The 21297-nt window shown below is 37.0% G+C and overlaps 1 long non-coding RNA gene across 1 annotated transcript; it reads left to right on the forward strand.

Annotated features, from left to right (window-relative positions):
* Window positions 1–17320: 17320 nt before the first annotated feature.
* LOC113227052 lies at window positions 17321–20543 on the forward strand. The gene is made up of 4 exons (XR_003310169.1): window positions 17321–17470; window positions 18478–18561; window positions 19045–19303; window positions 19373–20543. It is a non-coding gene; the product is annotated as an uncharacterized LOC113227052 (long non-coding RNA).
* The last annotated feature ends 754 nt before the right edge of the window (window positions 20544–21297 follow it).

A 21297-nucleotide genomic window follows, 5' to 3' on the forward strand; every position in this document is an offset into this window, starting at 1 on the left:
TAATACGACTCAGTCGTTATATTAAAAGGCTTAAAAGACTTAAACGACTGAAATGACTTGAAAGACTTAAACCACTCGAGTTGTTTGCAAAGGACTTACACCTATTTTATGTCTTATTAAGCGCGAAGGTTATAAATAAAAATGACGTAAGTAGTATGTAGTAAATAATCACGTTTATTTGCTAATAATAAAATCACGCCATACGGCTCATGACTCGCGACTCCCGAGGCTATGAGGCGCCAGTCGTTTTAGTCCTATAAGTCTTTTAAGCTTCCTAGGGTTAAAAGACTTGGACTCGAATTAGTCTTCAGTTTTAGTCTTATAACTCAAGACTTGAGGGTTAAAAGACTAGAATAGTCTAGTAAAAATTTGTCGAGGTTTTTTAAAAAGCCTTAAAAGACTGAGTCTCTTTCATCACTAGTCAAAAGTAACATTTAGCTTAAAAATTTTAATTTTAAATTTTAGCTGTTAAACAAATATTGATTAATAAAATATTTTGTTTGTATGAAAAGTGTGTAATTTTCTTTCGTAGCTTCCGAAAACGTTTTGAATAATGTCTCAATAGGTACTAAAATATAAAATTCTAATACAATTCTTATAAAACGCCGCATTCATCTCGGTATCTTTTTCGATGTATTTATTATCTGATTAGCTTGCGCTTCGTTGAATTGTAGTTTATTCGCTCAGTGAGTGTATTGCAATAACTATAAAGATGTCTTAAAAATTGTTGGTATTCCTTTCGCAAAGCTGCATCAAATTGATGACAAAGCATTATTATCAAAATTGAAAGCAATGTTTTAAAAGGTTTCGTATTGATGCACAATTGAAAGTGCATACTCGTGAGTAAATTAAAAATGGAAATAAAGCGAATTTTAATTTTTTTTTAATAATGTTACTTTCGATCTTGGTTTGGTAGCTTTAGTACTCAATATTGAGTTTAAAAATTGAGTAACAAATATTACGGCGTTGAAAGCCGAAAGAAGTCAATACAAAGACAATATACACTTAGGGTCGTATTCCAGAACTCTACTCAATGCTCAAGTCAGGACTTGAGTATGATCTCTAAAGCATTAGAAATCATACTCAAGTCCTGACATGAGCATTGAGTAGAGTTCTGGAATATGACCCTTAGAAGAATTTCAGCGACCTGTGGGCTTGGGCGAGAGCGACAAAGCACGAGATGTCTATGCGAGAATAGCCTTTCGTGCTGGCGCTACTGCTGAACTCGATCTGTAGCTCAGTGGGAAGAACGAAGGGACGATATTCCGTGGTCACAGATTCGAGTCGATCTTTGTATTAATAATTAAAGAAAATATTAGTTAGCAAGGTGGGATTACAGGAACATACTGTATTTTGAGTCAAATGTTTTGATCTGTATGAACGACATAAGAACTTTGAAGTACACTAAACTTGCATATGTATATATCAGCTTTAAATGTTTTGACAATCCTTACGCTAAATGCAATACTTATAACGTAGTTGCAGAAAATGTGCAAATTCTGCTAACATTTCTCTTCCCGTAAATGATGAGATAAGAGGAATAGTAATTAGATCGTACTTTTTATAGTGGTAATGTATAGCTTGTGTTCTTAAGATTTCACCGCTTTCTCCACCTTTTGGATTTGGAGCATCGTAACAGAACCTCTTTCAAATTGTTTAAACTAATTTGTTTGTTTTGTCGACTGAGAGACTATAGTGCTATTAGACTATTTAAATTCAGAGTTTAGGCTTTAAGTCCCTCTTACCGCACTTGACCGTATATAATTGATCGTTTTAAGGTTCCTTAAGAAAGTAAAAAATAAACTCTCATATCGTCTGTGTTTTGTGGGAAGGGTCGTTTCGACAATTTTTTCAGGAGAGCACGTTTTAGTTTTTCAAGACTTTTCAAATATTTACGTCGTTTTAAAATAAATATTAAAACGTAAACTTAATTAAAACTAAATTGGATTTAAAAACAGACGATATGTTCTTTATTGCGACTGCGTACAGGTTAAGCGTTCCTATGCAATAACATTATTTCTGTAGAGCTGGCACAACAGGGTGCGACTGGTGCAATTTCACAAGGAGTTCTCCTAAAATAGAGAGTCATATTTTTTATTATTATACGATCGCCATGATCCAGTCACCGCAAAAGTGAACTTGAACTTGTTTCATAATTTTTTAATATTTTCAGCTTATTAATCACCGGATTACTTGCTTTCGGGGCGTATTGGACGGCGAAGTACATAATGACGATGCCTGAAACTGCCACGTCCACCACCACGTCAACAATGGTACCTACGTTCCCAGTTACTTCTACTACTATGAAATCAATTAAAGAATTAATACAAGAAATATCCTCATCAACCTGGTCCGCACCGAAAAATACTACTTAATCCAGATTTATTCGTTCGTCTGAGTGTATTTTGCGATGTTAAAATGTTCTTAAGTTGGTAATTTAAATGATTACTTTGGTTGTATTTATTAGTTTGTATGGATAATAAAGTCTGGGTCTAATTACCCAACACATATTGTACAGCCTCTTGAATGTAATTTGAAATGCATTATCGTCTTTTAGAGTCCGTCAGGATGGCTGGACCAAACGAGATACACAAATCAAACTGTGACTAGCGACATATTTGATATTTTAATTACCAAAAGACGACATTCTTTTTTTGGCATATTCTAAGCGCCTGAAAAAATATTATTAACTATTACACAAAGAAGATAAACTGTCGTTTTCGAAGATAACTTGTGCAAAGGTGTTTTATAATTTTTTTGAATAACTTTTTATAGAACCTTCCTAACATAGTGAAAAAAAAAAATGTTTAGGTAGAAATTAGGTAGTAAATGAGCACAGTTTGATTTGTATGGTAACCCATACAAATCAAACTGTGCTCATTATTTACTACCTACTATTTTCTATTTAGTACCTTTGTTGACATATTTTTTACCTTGGTGCTAACGGAAATAGTAAAGAAATAAAGTGGCTAGCCATTCTGACGTCAGGTTGGCTGACCACTTTACGTTTTTCATGGTTCTAGTAGCCATATATAGTTTACTTTTTTTATGTAACTATTTACTAGGTTACTTATCACAAGCTAGAAACATGATTTACAGAATTTTGTTTCTTCGAAAACCTTTAGATTTTTATTGAATAGATTTTGTTTCATTTATCCGAAAACACGTTACGGTTTTTTTCATTACACAATTTAATGTTTCACTATTATGACATAATGACCAGTTATTCTTTTCCCGATTTTTATTTCCCAAACAAACCGTTTGACCAATGTATCTAACTGAATATTTTTATTTTGTAAAAAAACGATATCCATGATACATTTTTGTAATATTATTTTGTAATGGTCAGCTCCAGTCGGTTCGAGTGAGCATGAGACTGGTTTGTGCGTGAGTTCTGGTTGACCCGGTGCAGCGTGTAAAATTTATGAGCGAGGAGAAGGAAGGGCGCCTTTCACACAACGAAAACAAGTTTCAAGCAGAAATAACCTGATGCTTTATTTTAAATTTACTGTCATAGAATGTTACATTACGGTTACGGTAAAATGTAAGGGTACAGTATGAAGCACTAGTATTTTACTTCCCCGAGTTTACATTAGGAGTTTACAGTTATGCTTACTGCTCTTATCAGTTACATATAAAAGGTTAACTTTAAGTACACTTATAGCAAATATACTGCACTAAGAGTTTTTGAAAGTACATGAGTGGCTCATGAACACATCACTTATACGTCACTGACCTGGAGGTTACCGGCTGCACTTTTAGGTTACATACCAGACCCATTGCGAAGACAGCGTAGTTTCTACAGGAGTAACCCGTGGGGCTTATGACACGTGGTCGGGCACAGTCGAACAAAAGTTACGGCGCATTTGTCTCAGCCATTCAGTTGATGACGAGATTTTAAATTACAAATGTACCAAAGAAAAAACCCATGCGGTCCGGTGACACGGGTTTTACATCTGATACAGGGTTCGGAGACCCATAATTACGGCATCTGGCTATTCCTGGTTTTCCTTATAAAAGAGGGCATACGGGGACTACGTCTCCAATGGAATAAATCACCGCAGAAGATGTAGAAATCAGGAACACCTTGCGACCCGACGTGTCGAACCGAAAAGACAAGCTTCCGCCGAATTCCTCCTAAGAGATGTTACTCGCGAACTCCCAAGTTTTATTACCTAAACCCGCTAGAATACAGGGCGATTCTAGGTTTATGTATATTTACTTTATAGAAAGTACTTGGCAAACTAATTGGCGGTGTTCGTCATGGAAATATTAAAGAAAAGCTATAATTTACATGAAGCTTGACTACAGAAGTAAAATCGAGTTTATTGGTACGCAGCACTAGTATTCTGCGTTACCGTAAAAGAAAATTAGCTAGGGTTGGTGTTTTCAAAAATACGTCAAAATAAGGGTACACATTCACGCTATTGATTTTATAGAAAAATCGTTTACCAACAAGTAATATACATGTGAATGGTTTAAATAATAGGTTACACCAACACTTAAGAGTTCCAACTAATTTATCTAATTAATTTTAAACTATAATGTCAAAATGACATTTTGTACAAGAATGGTGAAAAATACCAAGGAGAGAAGATAAGTTTTGTTTTTGTTTTGTATTTAGGAGATCTACCAAAAAAAATGTGTTACAATTTCTAATTACAGATATTAAAAGTATTAGAACGTGTCGCACAATACAACTCTCAATTAAAGCACCTCGCATCTTTACAAAATATGGTAAACGACATGCAACTTAATTTGATCGAGTTGTAGTCGTTCACTTCGCTCGTTCGGATCGTGCTGCTTTTTTGTAAACTAACCTAACCTAAACCTACAGAAGGGGGTCGTACCGTCTAGGTAATGCAAACGAATTCGGCTCAGCGGGAGTAGGCCCGCTGAGCCTAAACTCGAGCTTCGTCCGATATCCGTCCGAAACAATTACTGTCAAATAAGTATATATTCGACAAAATTATTAGAGATTAGATGAGATTAGACCGCTGCCGCTGCAGCGGCCGGCGAGTGCCAGCACGCTCGCTTCGCTCGCTCGGCTCGTGCGGCTTTTTCATATACTAATCTAACCTAAACCCACAGGAGGGGGTCGACCTAGCTAGGAAATGCAAATAAATTCGGTTCTGGTACTCTCCTAGATTCAATTATAAGTTATTTATTGAATACTGAAGACCTTGTTTTTAAATTACATGTCACATGACAGCAAAAACATAGCACAATGTTATGACGAAAATTACGTAAGTAGACTTGCTGTGCACCAGAAAAGTACAGTCCAGAATTTTGGAGCTGTACGGTAAAATTGCATGGCGGTACAATTTTATCTAAGAATAATAATTTTGTCGAAACGAATTTTCAGCAATCCAAATTATATGGAACACAGACAGTATAACAAACATGATTAGACCATAATACAAGAAAAGAATAACAAGAATTTTTACACTTTATGTAATAGTTGTAAAAATTGTATTTCAAAAATTCTAAATCTATTTATTTAGTGTTGCTAGGGGTTTTAACCAAGGATCAAATGCTATTCGAAATAAACAGTTTTAGTATGAAAGTATTTTTATTTATAGTATGTATAGTTTAGGGTTAAAGTTCAATAATCTTTATGTCATAGGTAAGCGAATTGCACTTGGAAACGTCATCTTGATTAAACTCTATTGTTCCTTCGTAAGGCTGATTCCCTTGAGAAGATAGAGCAAGAAATTTTAGAGATTGCTCTTGTAAATAAACATTTGTACACATTTATTATTTTTACAATATTTATTACGAACATCGAGATAACCTGCAAGAGCTATGAATCACTACCAAGAATTTTTGTCATTCAAGTACGCAGAAGGTGTAATAATAACCTTCAACCATTTCAATATAGAACGTTTGTTTCTCGTGAATTGCAAGATTTGAATATCAACCGCAAACTTATTATAAAAGCGTACACATTGTCCGTTAAATGATTTGTGCCATTGTGAAGTATTAAAAAAAAAAGGAAGAGGTTGTACGTTCGTAATTGTGGACCCACTTTGAAAATTTGTTTTTGTTTGAAAGGTTACACTGTTAAAGGCAAGTCGACGATGCTGTTCCGCGTTCGTTTCAGCCGTCAAATAGCCATCACAAATTCTTCTTCTTCTTTTAAATGTTATGGCCCCATCGAAATTAAATTAAAGCCATCACAAATTAAAAAATACGAGTATTTTCCGCATAAGAAAGTCGACTTTTCACTTGACACAATACATGTAATCAACAAATCTCTGTCATTATGACAACCAGAAAAAAAAGTACAAAATGTACAAAGCAGTCAGTAACAGTTCCATTGTCACCAAGAAGTGAAAATCTGATGAAGGGAGCCCATGGGACTCGAAAAAAGCCGATAAGCAAACATTTGAGGTAGGTTTTTGAGTTGTCACCGTTTAGAGCGATATATTTAAAATCTTAGAACAATAACGCATAGAAACCTAGTCCGCTCACGCTAAGTGAGGCAAATTGAAGCGCGCCCAGAGGGCCTACACGAGCGGGCGGGCCTTCAGTGCTCAAGGTCAACAATTTTAGCTAAAAATGATGAAAAGTGCGGTAAATGAGTGTAAAAATACGTCAGACAAACATAAAATAGATACTAACATCACATTCCACGAGGAAGTAACGCGTTTCAACTTGTATTTTTATATAAATATTCACTAAAACCGAAAATTAACCTACTACTAAAACTAGCCTACATGAATTTGAATTTTGCCTCACTTGTGACAGATCGTTTGATATGAAACTATCATTCTATGCGTTATTATTCTAAGTTTAAAATAAATATTTTTGTACAAAACGTAGACGGAGAAAAGTGTAGAAAAGCAAAATCTGATGAATTATTAAAAGTCATGGAACAAAAGTTGTTGTTTATGGTGTTAGTAATATAGTATGTGAGGCAGTTAGTATTTTTCAAATAACCATAAATATGTTGTAAAGTAGCTATGACATTAACTCAGGGCTTATATATGAATGCCATGAAGCACTCATGGAGGTATGTACACACAACCACGTAATTCTACAGTGGATTAAAGGACACAGCGGCTCACGTGGCAACGACGCAGCAGACGAACTAGCTAGAAAAGGGTCGGAGACGGATGCTGTAGGGCCAGAACCCATAGTGTCCCTCCCCAACCAATGGTCAAGAACAACTATACTCAAAGGTACAAAATCTTCTCATAATAACATATGGACAACCCTTACGGTTTGTAGACAGGCTAGGGAAGCACTCCCAACGCTCAACGCCAGTCTATCTCGTAAATTAATCAAACTTGAAAGACAAGAGCTGCGCACTCTATCTGCCGCTCTAACGGGTCATGGTCCATACAATAAACACCTTTTCAATTTAGGTATCACGGACAGTCCTCTATGCAGAGCGTGCATGGAGGGGGAGGAAACGGCCGCACACATCCTACTAGAGTGCTCCGGTGTGGCCAACTACAGGGCAAAGTACCTTGGAGTGCCGAGGTCGCTCCCCGAAGTCTTCTGAAAACCGAAGAGGCTGCTGAGATTCCTGGAGGAGCTTGGGTGGCACGAGTAGGACCCTGCACCCACCACACGCAAAATAGGCGCCTCGACGTCGAGTTGCGGAAACAAGCCCGTTGCACCAATACCATACCAATACCAAATATGTTGTAAAGTTTGATTACGCTACGGAATTCTACCATGTGCACTCGACGCGTCATTGACCGCTTTCGATGACTACAGATGTAAGTGACGTCATTGATTGGAATTGTAAATAGCATTACGAATAAGTGTTTTTTATAATAACTGTATTCACAACAAATCGGTTACTTGTTTAACATTGTCGTGTTGTAGCATCATAATAGCTATATTTAACATTGCAAAAGCACGTACCAAACGTATTATATTTTAAATATATATATTCGTTCAAAAATCATTTTTACGTGGAATTGTTTATACAAAACAGTGAAGAATAGATATGGTTGCTATAGCGTAAGTAATTTCTGTCAAACGACGCATCGTGGTACATTTTCTCAACTCACACTTTCTCTCACATTTCTTAATTAATTTTCCTGATTTTTTTTCCGAAGAAATAACTTAGTTAAACAATATAATTATGTATGTTTTTGTATACATTATTTAATACAATATTATTCTTTGGTTACACCCTCCTTACATCTCCTAGTTTTCTACTTCATTAGGGTCCCAGAAAGTTAGGGTTGGCTCAGTTAGAAAAAAGTTTATGGCATTCCAGAATGGTGTGAAATTAATTTTCATCAAAATTGCAAGTCATGTTCAATAGCGTTATTCAAAACGATAAATTGTAATAACGTGCTGATTGACATGGCGTGTATCGTTCGCCGGTTCTTGAACTTGATTCCCTGACGCCCAGCCAATCCCAGCCATTGGGTGTACTGCAAAATTTAAAATCTTTTGCGCCATGAGAGAAGCGAAAGTGTGAAGTGGATACCCACAATAACAATAATATCATGTAATAATTATTATGGTGACTGGTTTTAGAGATGATCCTATTATGTTTTTGCTATTGTATTGTACTTACTGAGTCACCTTAGAATCTTTTTGTAGTATTACACGCTAGATGATCACTTAGATGATGTTTTTTTCTTTTATAGCAATTTAAATAACCTTGATAGTCCAGTGGTTAAGCACTACAGTAAGTAGACACTATAGGAAGTTCTGAACTGTTTTCATAAAACAAAACTTTTCTTTTATCCTCTCAAACTCTTACCCTTCAAAACTGGAACACAGTAATGCTGACATTACTCCTTGGTGGCAGAAATAGATAAGGTGGCAGTAATTCCCTGGACGAACTCTATCACAAGGAGCTCTCCTGCTATTAAACGGGGCGGAGCTGTAGGCACATTCACCTCTCGACGACTTTTGGCAAAGAGAACTATGTACTCTAACCCTCTACTGCCTCCTGTTTGGTTAAAATATAAGCGGTATTTGGGTGTTTTGTTTTGTAGCGTTTGTTTGGTTTGGTTTTTCACTTGAATATTGGTTGTTTCATTATTTTAATTTTCTCGTATAACAAGTATTGAATGCAATTAGGTCTCAAAATCTCGTACCTATTACTTAGGACACTCGGTAAAGCCCAAAGGCCTAAACAGGGTACACGACTTTAAGAACCCTCATTAGATAGCATAAAATACCATTTTGTTTCAGGTTTATTTTAGTGAGTGCGCTTGTTGCATCTGTTATATTAGGTGGTAACTATTGGCCGAAATTTGATGCAAACACCATTGTACAACCCTTTAAAAATTATATGAAACCTTTTAAATTTGCATCATATTTATCGTATTTTAACAAAGACAATGAGAACCAAGAAAACAGAAGGAAAATAAGAGTAGAAAGAAATCAAGAACCAGGAATAAAGAGAATGAGAAAACCGAAAAAAGACGGAAGAAGGGAACTAAAATCAAGAATTACAAGAACAACAGAACCCATGGCAATAAAAATCTGAGCACCTTAACAATGAGTTTCTTTGTATTTTTCCTTGTGTTCTTACTAATATCTGTTCATAAAGACAAAGTAAACCAACCATAGACTAAATAATCAGCAGTATCTTTACTGAAATAGTCAAAATATCACTCACGTTTCTTTGGATCCGACCCGAATTTTTTTAGAAATCATATTGTCATCGAATTATAGAATGTCAAACATAAACAAAATTAAAATTTTAAAATTTCGTAGCTGTATGGTAAGACGGTGCACGAATGGTGCCTCCCCATACGTACCATCCCTTTCCTGTACGTCTAGCGCACCCTGGTTAACTTTGGGCGAGTACCTAACGCTGATAGGCAAATCCTTTCACCACAATGGTAAATGGCAAAAAATGACACTATAATGAGTGTACCATCGATACGGTAAGAATAAGGTATGGTATAACGGGCTGGTATTCACAACTCGACGACTAGGCGCCTATTTTGCGTGTGGTGGGCCCTCTCGTGCCACCCAAGTTCCTCCAGGAATCTCAACATCCTTTTGGGTCTGTAGAAGAGTTCGGGGTAGCTTAGCACTCAAAGAATTTCGCCTTCTAGTCTGTATAGCATATGCGCAGCCGTTTCCTCCAGCTCGAAGCACGCTCTTCATAGAGGGCTGTACGCGATAAGTAAATTGAAAATGTGTTTATTATATGGACCATGACCCACTAGGGCGGTAGTCAGAACTCTTGCCTTTTAATTTTAAGACATTTATGTGCTGGACTGGCATTGAGCGTTGAGTGCTTCCCTAGCCTGTCTACAAACCGTAAGAGTCGTCTTGGTGTTGTTATGAGAGGTGTTTGTATTTTTGTGTAAGTATAATATCTTTGTGTAAAGTGCTCTTGAACATTGGTATGAGAGAGACGCTATGAGTTCTGGTTCTGCCTTTTTCTGGTCGGTTCAACAGCTTCATCATTGCCTTCCGTAAGCCGGAAGTCCCGACTTTATGACGGGTGTAATCCGTTCAATATCCGCAAATTTGAATCTGGAGAAAATTCGCAAACGTTCTACATCATTTCGTACATATATAAGCTCACACTCTTGTCCCGCAGGAGGGGTAGGCAGAGACCACGGACCGCCACCGTACTCTACTCTTACCTGACACAATACATCATTGATTGTGTGTTTTAATACTTGACGAAACTCTAAACAAAGGAGTCACAAAATTGAATAATAAGGGGTCGTGTCGCACAGAAACATCTATTATATATTTGCTGACTATTTAGAGAGGGCATCGTATTGTACGTCTGTAATAAATAAGTAAATAAATCTGAAATTATTGCATTTTGCATTTTATGACCAGGTAAATACTAATCATGCGCAAAAAATAGCTATCCTGCGTACAAATAGCACCTGCCAAAAAATTTTATGACAAGCTTTTTAAGAATTTGAACTAGTTTCTTAATAAAAGTTGTTTGTTTATGAGTACCAGTAACCCATATTTCTTTTCTAAATAATTTTCAATATTCCATTTAAATAATCCATATAAGTTAACTCTGATAAAATCACATCCTGTACAACGTACGTGGACATTTATTTATCGACGGTATCGTCACTGTTAGTGCGATTTTGATTCACAATAATTCTTACACAATAGGTGTTTGTAAATACTCCCAAAAAAAAGTACAATACGTTAGCCAGTTTGGAGTCGCCCAGTGTTGATACCAGTGCTTTTTTGAATAAATATTATATTGTTACAAAAGACATGGTCGACGGGTAAGTGTTAATTCGTTATAATAAAAATAATAGAGGTATATTCTGTATTTACGGTATTTACGATTTAAAAAGGTATCCAGTTTTCTTAGCTAAACATAGTCCTACAAAACTGTATATTACCTATACAGTTTGAATGCAGGATCGAAACGAGTCTCAATTAAACAAAAAGTTACAAACTGACAGTGTGGGTAAAAATTTGAACGTAATTAACAAAATTTTGCGGAATAATAATATCTAGATAGTGCCTCCAAGTGTTCATTATACAGAGAATCCTTAAGCTTGCGACCACTGCAGTATAATTACGATTTTATGATATCTCCGTACTTAATCTTTTTCATATGTATTTTTTGTTAAAACGCTTTAAATATATTATTTATCTACACACATATCATAAACCCTCTATGATGTGTTCAAAAACGGCAAATTGCGACCAGCATAAAGATAAACTGTTTTGTTAGAACAAATTTCTTAACTGTGAAAATCTTATTGCTTTATAATGTCATCGAATTCGATTTTATTATTTATTACATTCAAATTTCGAACATCTCTGAACAACAAAACAATTTGATTGGACCTCAATTCTAATATCAGTCGAGATGAAGTTTTATTCCAAATGAAATGTCACTTCACTTTTTATTTTTATGGCTCCATCAATATGAGAACTGATGATTTTGCCAATGTCACAGTTGAAAGAAAAAAAAACGAAACAAAAAAAAAATTTTCGCTAAGCTCTAAGAGGACATTAACCGGTGTTGGTAAGTTGGACTACGGGAGTACTCAGTTGAGAATGTAAAACAAAACAGCAAAACAACATTTATAAATATATGTTATTTAAGTGGATAAATTTACATAGAGTAACAATATGGGGGGAGAACACTAAAGTTAAGAGGTTGTTTATGTTAATGGGGCGGGGGAATTTTGGAGAAAGTAAGTTATAAAGTGGAACAGCAATATTAGGACAATTGAAAAAAATGTGTTCCAAGGTACCGTCTTCTAGGCCGCACTCGCACAGAGAGTGATCTCGAACTCTGATTTTACGCAAAAATACAGGTGTGCAAACATGGCCTAAGCGCAAACGAATAATAGTGGAAGTGATGTTTTTAGGCAAATCGCGACGTTTAAAAAACCAGGGTTTAGTGGGTAGATTTGGTTGGAGGTTACCATAGTGTCTACCAACAGTTTGTCGTGATTCCTGCCAAAGGACCGACCAGGAGGCTAGCATTTGGGGTTTGGTCATGGCGAGCAGATCTCTGGGAAAGCACTTACAGTATTTGCATACGCCAATTCTTGTCGCATCCTTTGCAAAGGCGTCTACTGCTTCGTTGCCACTAATCCCACTGTGACCGGGAATCCAGGCCAGAGTTACCTCAATTCCCGCACAATGACATCGGTACAGAGCTTAATGAAATGTCAATAGCAAACGACTTTGACAATTTCACACGTTACTTGATAGCGAACGATATGATAGTTGGGGCCGATTTTAGTTTGTCTATGAATTAAAAATAAAAACTACGGTTGTGCCTTAAAGGATGGAAAAAAAAAATATAAAAGGTTGTGCTTAGAGGATGGAAAAAAATAGTCTAAGCGGTTGTGTGACATGCGTGAGAAAAGTTTTATTTATCGCCATTTCGCCCGTAACATGCGGTTCCTGAACACATCACAGAGAGCTTATACGTGCGGCGCACTATAAGTTTCCGGAATGAATAAGAAAAAAATACTATAAATGGTCAGAAATGAATTTATTGTTTCTCAAAATATTCTCCGTTAGCGTTAATGCACTTTTTCATACGAATGAACCAATTTTGAAAGCATTTATGCCAATCCTCCGTGACAATCTCTGAAACATACTTTTCATACTCGTCAACAGCCTCTCCAGGTGATGAAAATCGTTGACCGCGTAACTCGTTCTTAATTTTTGGAAATAAATAAAAGTCACAAGGTGCCAGGTCGGGACTGGACGCGAGATGGCTCATAAGGTCAACGTTGTTCACCTTCAAAAATTCATTTGTCCTTATGGACGTGTGAGAACTGGCATTATCGTGGGGCAAGATGATATGGCGTTTACGGTTGTTTTTACGGAGTTTGTCAATGACTTCCGGCAAACAAATGGTCGTGTACCAACCACTATTCACGGTACAACGATTCTCCAAAGCAACAGTAGCCACGTGTCCAGTTTTATTAAAAAAAGAAGCAATCATCCGCTTAGAGGCACTTTGCACGCGCGCCTCTTTGGTTGGTTTCGGCTCATCTCGAAAGACCCATCGCTCGATTGCTGCTCTGTTTTGGGATCGTAACTATAAATCCAAGTTTCGTCACCTGTTACTATGTCCCACACTAAATTTGATGCCCCTTCGTTGAATCTGGTAAGTATGGCATTGCACCAGACCACCACAAGTGACGCGATCCGTTTTTTGAGCCTCCGTCAAATTGTGTTGGGTCCACCGAGAGCACAGCTTTTTCACACCCAAATGTTTGTGTAGTATTGATTGTATTTGACTCATGCCTAGGTATGACTAAAGATGCCCGAATGTCATGATATGTCACATGCCTATCTGTTGCCGTGATCATATGGCGCATAGCATCGATGTTTTTGGTGTTCAAAGCAGTGGACGTGCGACCATCACAAAATTCGTCACTGAGATTCACACGACCGCGTTTCAATTCTGCAAACCAGTTATAAATAGTCGTCTTGCATGGTGCTTCATCGCCAAAAGCAGTTTGAAGTCAAGCGAAGCTCTACTGAGCTGTTAAATTACACTTAAAGTCGTAGAAAATCATAAATTTTCACGAGTTAAATCCATGGTGATGTAGACAACCAATTTCTAAAATGACGCCACAATGTAAAAACAAGTGGCAGTCAGATCTAACAATCTGTATTCTACAGCCAAAGAGTTCCATTTTCAAATGTTGTAATTACTTTTTAAACATTGTTTATGTAAGTGGCGAGTTCCGGAAACTTATAGTGCGCCCTATGTAATATGTGTGGGGATAAAGCAGTGTATTATATATAATTAGGCATTAAAACACTCGTGAGATGTTTTTATGAAATTCGATTGTTGGCTCGTTTCATAAACCCATTAACCCATTCGTATTTTAATGCCTTTCATTATGCAACTGTCACATAAACTACTATTGATGAACGATTTTGAGAATATTTGGTTTAGAGTGTGGTCATGGATTTTCATGATACAACGAAAAATATTTTCTTCGACCGTTACAAAATAATTTTCTGCCTTAGTCGGCCGAGGAAATCGTTTTTCGTTGTAATATAAAAACTAAGAAATATGAATATGAAAACCTAACGAAAAAACGAATTTTTGTAACAATGATTTTATTTATTACAGAGTTCTTCTGTTCAGTGTACTGGCTTTTACATTATTCTGGACGACAAAATTCATAACTGAAGTAGTTGATAGATCAAAGCCGACGACCGCAGCGCCAAATGTGCAAAGCTTGGCAGACTTCTGGCCAATTAACGAAACTTATATAGGATATCGAGAATATGCTGAATAGCACTAGTAACAAACCGATATTATAGAAAGTATTTAATCAGGATGCCTATAATTAAATGAAGACCTGGCTTAAAGAACTTGTATTTAAGTAAAAAAAACTTAAAAAACATATAAAATGCAAGTAAAGCGCAAAGCACAGAGTTATCGATGAAGCATGGATGGACCCAATAAAAAGAAATTGGAATCAACTCTGCTATTGTATGATGATTGAATAAATCGAGATTTTCCTATAAAACGGTGTTTCTACGATGGTTGTTGTGAAAACAATGTTTAAAGATTTAATTTGCGACACGTTGTCGTAAAATTTGTAAATGTGGTAATTAATTGTCCGGGATCGGAATAGGTAGAGTTTTTTTACCTAAACTTCGAGGAACATAGCAAAAAAAAGGAGGCTGCCTTAGGACAATATTTTTTAGGTCCTGGACCTTTTCGGGATTCGGGAAATCACAAACATTAAAAATTGACGTAATTGGGGACAGCTTTTAACTTTGCGACGCACAGTGGGTCGGGTCTGTGATATTGCGGACATTGGATTTTTTTCACGATACCTCTCTAAAATGCCAATCGAGAGATCCTATTGCTCTAATTAAATATTGTCATATCACATTTTGCTACAAACCCAATAATAGTTTGGTAGGAAAAAAATTAAATGTGTATTTTTTGTATGGGACCATACCTTTAGTGCCCCATCGTTATAAAGTCTTAGTCGATCCAGTCTTGGAATCACTACAGAAGTATTATTAGTCATATGGGTCACTAAACGCGCGCCCAAACCTATTTACTACTTATACGTGTCAGAAAATTACTTCCCCAATTACGTCAATTTTTAATGTACTTAAGTGATTTCTCGAAATCCGAACAGGTCCAAGACCGAAAAAATATTGTCGTAAGACAGTCTCCATTTTCTATCTATGTTCCTCGAAGTTTAGGTAAAAAAACTGGGCTGGTACTTACAAGTCCTCGGGCACCACCTGATAATATTCTTGTACATCTACCTATACCGATCCCTGTTAATTATAAATAGCACCAAACCAAATACTAACTAGTAACTCAAACTTGTGGACGTAACAAAACACGATTTGAAAAAAAAAAAACTGAATGAAATCAATGTATACATTCTCGTTTATAAATGTATAATTATGTATAAATAAAAATAATCACATTATTAGCGATAAGATCCATTCTTTATTTTTTACTTTGAAATTGTGTTGTCTCAATTCCACAATTTTGAGTGACGACAGTATTTGGTTTCATGTGGAAAATATTAAATAATTAACACTATATAATATATATATATATATATATATATATATATATATATATAATAATATATAATATATATATAATAATATAATAATTAACACAAGCTGAAAATTACTTTTAATAAAAAACATAAGTATCATTTATAAACACTTTCTTCAGTAGTTTCATTTCTCTGCTTAGTTGCATTCTCTATACAATTTTATGTTGGTACATGGTTGGTACCCATCGAGATATCCATTCGTACTCTTGTTATAATTATAGCCTCTTGTGATCATACGTCAAAATGAAGTTCACTTGACTTTACGAAATAACACGAACTATATGATAACAACTCTCTTAAGCATAAAAAGTTATCAATTTCATTCGTAGAATATTCAAGCATCTCTCTTGAGAAGTTGTCATTTTGCAGTTGTGGCCTTATTACACCAATGGTATGGATTGTTATTTCGTAATAAGATGCCAGAGGCGGCCACTAGACTTGCGCCAGTGTCAGTCGAATATATACATTTAGGCAGCAGCAAGATATTTATTTTCAGAAGAACCTCGCCAAAAGGTTCTTCCATATAGCACAAAGCAAATTAAAGCCAGTTGTATGCTCTTTTTGGGTGATAAGTTTGGAAAGACGCGCAATCTTAAGGAAATAATAAAGGACTATCCACACATATCCAGGCCGCGCCCGGGACGTGGACGGGGCGTCCTAGTTTGTATGAACTGCGGGCCATTTCATACAAAATTTATTTATTTATTTATTTATTACATATTGCTTACAGTCAACCCAAACGTAATAGTAAGACTTAAAGCTAAATGTACAATCAATCTTAAGTCAATTACAAACGTGAATAAAGTATGAAAATTGATAAAATTATAAATACAATACCATAAACAATAAATTATTACAGATTAACATTAACGAAAAAAAAAAGATAAAAACCATTTGTTATTACATTTTAAACTAACACTTAATACTACTGTCTACAGTCAAGCACTCCAGATAGTGTCCTGCGGAAAATATGAATTTTGTTTCTGAGCATGCAAAGTGGTCCAATGAGGAGTCGAAGTTAAGCAACTGATTTAGATACCTAAGTGCACGGGGCAAAATATACATAACGATATTTTTTTGAGCCCCTGACGGAGCACGGCCTGTCCACGTCCCGGCCACGACCCGGACATGGCCCGGATATATGTGGATAGACCTTAAAAAAGTTATATTTGGATCTTAGAGGATGGAAAAAAAAGAATAGTCTAAGATTTGGATTGCCAAACTGACATTGGCAATGACCGCCATATTTTCTATGTTATTTTTACAAAACTGATACTGATAAAATTTAAGAAAAGGCACCGCAATAAGCAAAGAGAAGGTGTAATTTAAAAAATCTTTATAAATGTATTGATGGGTATTTATTTAATAAAGCGAAGAGAGTATGGGCATTTTTTCACAATTCCATGTTTTGTGTATCAAATCGAGGCATAACGAAATATGGCAACGGCAATGTAAGTATTAATATTAAGGTTGGCTTTAGTCATGTAGGATTAAATAATCGTCACCATCTAAGGTCACAATTACTGAAATTCTGCAGTTTAATTTTATATCAGTGCTCTTTCTTCCAATCATAGATTATTTTAGAACGGTATTTTTGTAGGTTTGAGATTAGGCTTAGGTCATCTTGATCTCGATTTGTTGAACCGACCAGTCTATAGCGAGACGACCCGCTTATAGGTACCGTGTCACGCAGCGGGCGCCCTTAAATCTATATCACACACTTATAAAAAGCTCAATGTCACTCAACGATCCACGGAGCAAGCAATGTATTTCTCTACGTTATCGAATCAGAAATGAGGAGATCCGTAGATGAAAGTCATAGCGCAAAGTATTAGCAAGTTGAAGTGGCAGTGGGCAGCGTGCATAGCTCGTCCAACTGACGGCCGTTGGGGCAGAAAAGTTCTCGAATAGATACCGGAAGGCGTTCAGTGGGTCGGCCCCTTACTAGATGGACCGATGACCTGGTAAGGGCGGTGGGTGACCGATGGATGAACGTCGCGTCCGATCGGGTAGTCTGGAAATATTTGGGGGAAGCCTGTGTTCAGCAGTGGTCTTCTAGCTGATATGATGATGATGATGATGAAGATGATTTAATTTTAAATTTACCATAAGATTTTCGGTGAAGGAAAATATCGTGATGAAATCAGGACGTCGAAGAAGGTTCGTATCCCTCGAAAAACGTGTGAAGGTGGGAACTTAACAAGCAATGGACTAGCGTGGCGGACTATGACGTAAACCCTCGCCTGACGGAGTGGGACGTATAAATGCAAGAGGCGGCAGTCGACTGGTGTAAACAGCGCATTAACTGCGCCGTCTTCATCGGCTGAATTCGCTTGCCGAAGAGGCGGCAGTAGACTCGGTGTAAGCAGAGAGTTGACCGGCTGCGCGTCCTTTGGCAAGGCGGCAGTCGAATCTATGTAAACACGCCATTGCTTTAATCTTTTTTTCTTTTTATCAGATTAGCGGTTATGACATTTCTTGCGTTCAACGCTTACTTTCAAACCATGTCTGGTCGACCTGACCCCATTCGAACAACGGCATCGTATGTACTACATTTTTTGTATTGTGTAGTTGCGCTTATTTTTAGCTACAAACCCCTCTGGCCTCCAGGCCGCATGGGATAGAATGTTTTTGTCAATATCTTTTTTTTATAATATCAAGTGACGGGACGAACAAGTCGTGCGCCTGATAGTAAGCTACACGCCTGTCTTTAACAGTTGCAGTGCCAATCAGAGTTTTAAATCGCAAAGATCTGAGGATTACTGTCACTGCGCACGTCACCTTCAGAAATAAGTTGATAAATCTTATGTGCCTGTATTTTCATCAGCGCCTTTACCCTTCAAAACCGGAAAACAGTAATGCTGACATTACTGCTTGGCGGCAGAAATAGCTACGGTGGCAGTACTTCCTTAGACGTACTCTTTCACAAGGAGCTCTACTGCTTCTAAAATATTTATCAAGAAAGTAAAGGTATCTTATGCCTCAGTAGATAAACCTATTTTCGCGATATTATAATATGTTCCAGATAACCACATCAAATTAAGGATTGCCTGTACTATGAGTACCAGAGCAACAGACTTTAAAGAAATCTTTGGTACAACCCAGAACAACTAGGCCAGAACCAATTTAGAAAATTTAATTTACAAATTGGTCCTACCGTGAATCAGGACCTCCCCTACAGTGTCAGCAGTTAAAACCGTTGGGACACTGAGGACGTCAATTCGCTCAAAAAAGACTGAAACGATGTTCATAATTCTTTTACTAACGAAATCAAGATACATTTGGTAAGGTTTTATACACCGGTTGTATTTTCGAGTGTTAAGTCATTTCGAGTCGGTTTTTTTTTATTACAGTACAACAACCACAAAGACAACCACATCTGCAACAACAAACACAACTACAACTACAACTACAACCACAACCACGACTACAACCAGAACTACAACTACCAGGAGCAGGAGGGGTAAAAAAACCAAGAAACCACCTAAGCGTTATTTGCTAAAGAACCAGGTCGTCCTTCTATCCGAAGCAGTTAAATCTTTGAGGGAAAAAAGCGACGGAACCGAACAAACTAAAATTACTTTTGTTGGTGACAAAATAGTGCGTTTGAGGCAAGCGACATAACCTAAATATTAGTGCAAGAACGCTGACAGGTTCTGCAATATACCACACACATAAGTATTTTAATCATATCCTAGCCACCCACCAGCATTAACTGCATGATAAATCTTTAGGACTATATTAACTCCACGCTTGCAGCGGAAGCACGACAGGGCGCGACTTGCGCGGCAAGCTACTTAGAAGCGCAAAACATGCTTATTTTCGCTAGTGTTGCTTCTCGCGCAAGCCGCGCCCTCTTGTGCTAACGGTTTTGGAGAGGATGTAGATCGCATTAAGACGAAAAATTCAACAAGGAGTTATTGGGGACTTATTTTACGTGCTTCAAATGCATTATGGCGGTGTATTTAAGCTCAATGATATTCGTATTATATTTGCAACGAACAATCTTATTGGCAAACACTATAATGATTGAACGTGGTGAAAAATTAGCCAATAACCGGAAGTTACTCGCGGATTGTTGCCCAAGGTGCGCCAAATGTACAGATGAGGAATGGTTCGTCGCATGGGGAAGTTCTCATTTTGTGCAACCCAATGAACAATTGAAGATGAGTGCCCATTTAGGCTGCCTTTTTCTCCAGAGATGTGCGACTTAGCGAGGCTGTGTGCGAGGGAAAAATCCACCAATAGGATTACTTGCTCACCTACGGTGGAAAAGGGTTAGCGAAGCTAAGTATTTGTACATACAAAATAGCGAGAGATGTGATCGAGGGATGCAAGCGAGGAATATGTGCAAAACGGTGTAGGAAACTAGAGTTACTGAAAGTATGACACAGTTACTGAAAGTATGACACTAACTGACACTGACACGTCGCCACCGCTCACTCCACCACACCCTATCCCGCCCGCGCATAGCTGAAAAGAGTCCGTAACACTTCCTCGCACCGCGCCCCTGCACTTCCTTTCACCGCCTAGCTATCTCGCACAGCTTTCATGGAAAGGCAGCCTTAACGAGCACACTATTTAAATTTCAATAAATGGTTCCTTTTTCGTTGTATTTTGTGTTCTTTTATTTACACGGTGAATAATATATAATATAATACACACATCAAAAGTGTCTAGGGATCAAGTGAATATTTTTGAAATAAAAATTATTTAAGCAATATTCACCAAATCCAGTCTCCCAGGACGACTTCTTACTTTAATGCTTATGTTTTATTTAACCGCTTACCCCTATATTTAATTAAAATAAACTAAAATTGATGTTTTTGCAAATTGTGGGAAAAAACTCAAATTAACGGCGTCAATTAAATGGCAAAAAAATGGCGAAAATGATGATTTTGCTCATTTTTATTGTAAAGATAAGAAAATTAATAATCTGTATTTCCACCATTAACACGAATCACACAATTACAGCGATTTGGCATGCTTAAGATGAGTTCAACAAAATCAGTTTGAGGAATGGCCGCCCATGTGTTTTGTAACAAGTCAAAATATTGTTGTAGAGTATGTACGGTATGCATACTCGGCACAGCTCTTCTTTGAAGCATATCCCATGCGTGCTCAATTGGATTGAGGTCTGGCGATTGAGCAGGCCACGGCAGAACGTTGATACGAGCTTCGGCAAGAGTGCGTGTTACGACTCTAGCCGTGTGTGGACGTGCGTTGTCATGTATTAATTGAAATGAATCACCCAACTGGCCTCGCAAAGGGATGATAA

The sequence above is a fragment of the Hyposmocoma kahamanoa genome, unplaced genomic scaffold, assembly GCF_003589595.1.
Source record: "Hyposmocoma kahamanoa isolate Upper Pololo Valley unplaced genomic scaffold, ASM358959v1 202, whole genome shotgun sequence".
In the NCBI taxonomy this organism is placed as follows: Eukaryota; Metazoa; Arthropoda; class Insecta; order Lepidoptera; family Cosmopterigidae; genus Hyposmocoma; species Hyposmocoma kahamanoa.